This window comes from Malaclemys terrapin, chromosome 24, assembly GCF_027887155.1.
Source record: "Malaclemys terrapin pileata isolate rMalTer1 chromosome 24, rMalTer1.hap1, whole genome shotgun sequence".
In the NCBI taxonomy this organism is placed as follows: domain Eukaryota; kingdom Metazoa; phylum Chordata; order Testudines; family Emydidae; genus Malaclemys; species Malaclemys terrapin.
The window spans coordinates 14,612,328-14,613,838 of record NC_071528.1 but is presented as its reverse complement, the minus strand read 5'-3'; positions in this window follow the sequence as shown (position 1 = coordinate 14,613,838).

Below are 1,511 nucleotides of genomic sequence, written 5' to 3'. Positions count from 1 at the left end.
ATGTAAAGACCCTGGAGGCCGACTGAAACCACAAAAGCAAGAAGCTGACAGTACGGGCTCACTTCCCCATTGTTTGGGCGCCAGTACGTCAGAGGCTCCGGTAACCCGGTCACCTTAAGACCTAGCACCCGGCACCCTTGCTGTGAGTTTTCAGGCCGCACAAGGACTGTCTCCCTCCGTGTGTGTTAGTGGGTATCTCCTGAGCCACCACCGTCAGCCGAGAGGAAATGGAGGTTTTATTTATGTCCTGAGCAGTAGTAGACGTCCCTTAGCTGTGCTCTCTGCGGTCTCAGGGCAGGCTTGACTCAAGCCCTGTGCTTGTTTGGGTCACAGCGTTGTTGATGCACATTTCTGTATTTCGGGATGAGTGCGAGGTGTGAAAGTGAAGGAGAAATACACAGAGCGCTGAAAAAGCCCCGTTGCAGCTCTGCTCATGCCCTTCAAACCTGCCTCCCTGGTCTAGTCCCAGTAGTGCAGTGACCATGCAGCACGCCCAGGTCAGTCCTGTTTCTATTCCAGGAGAGCCTAGAGGCTGGAGCCAAGAGCAAGGCGCCTTTGTGTCAGGCGCTGTATGCACACAGGAAGAGACAGTCCCTGCCCCAAACAGCTGGCAGTCTAAACCAAGCTGGACAAGACAGGGAGTTGAGGAGACTTGGCCAAGGTCACGCAGTAGGTCAGGGAATAGCACGCAGGTCCCCTGAGCCACAGGGCTGGCCCCTTTGCTCTGGGCTCTGCTCACCAAAGCCAGGCTGATAATTCTGCTACAAAACCAGGCCGCTGCAGCGCAACCAAGCACAGAATTTGGCCCCAAGGTGAAAGGCTACGGCAATACGATAGCAAGGGGCCGAGCCCCAGTTCACTTGCCTTGTCTGTAGTTTATTTCTTAGTTAATTATTAATAGGCCAGCATTACACTGACTCGGCAGAATGCATTACCACCTGCAAGCTGCCTGGCTCCCACAGGACTCTCCCTGCCACCGATTCGTTAATAAGATTTCATTAACCAAAATAAATCTGGAGCTCGTGTGCTAATTAGCAGGCACTGCACACGCAGGCCTGCACATCGCGTCCGCGCTCCTTTACCATCGTCTTTCTATGCCCCCTCTAGCTGTGCCCCCCTGGAGAGCTCACAGTCAGACCTGCTTCCAGGGCGCCTGGGAGACCCGCAGAGAAAACCCAGGTGGGGAGCGCGCTGCACAAGGGCTGCGGTGCTGATGCAGGAGCTGTGTTTCGGATGAGACTTCAGATGAAGACCTTGTGCAACTTCGGTAATTAAGAGCCCTTTGCAAGGGGGGGCAGGGTGCTCACGCTGTGTCCTGGCCACATGCCAAACTCGGGCAACTACTTTCTATCTTGCTAGATCCCCACCACTGCCGTGCAGCGGGATACTTTTCTTTGGTCCTAAACGACGTCGTTGCTGTGTGCTGTTAAACAGCCGCCATGTTCTCCTCCAGAGGTGGCTGCATTCCAGGGCTGGGTGAAATGATCCATGTCTTCCTCTCCATCTTCTAG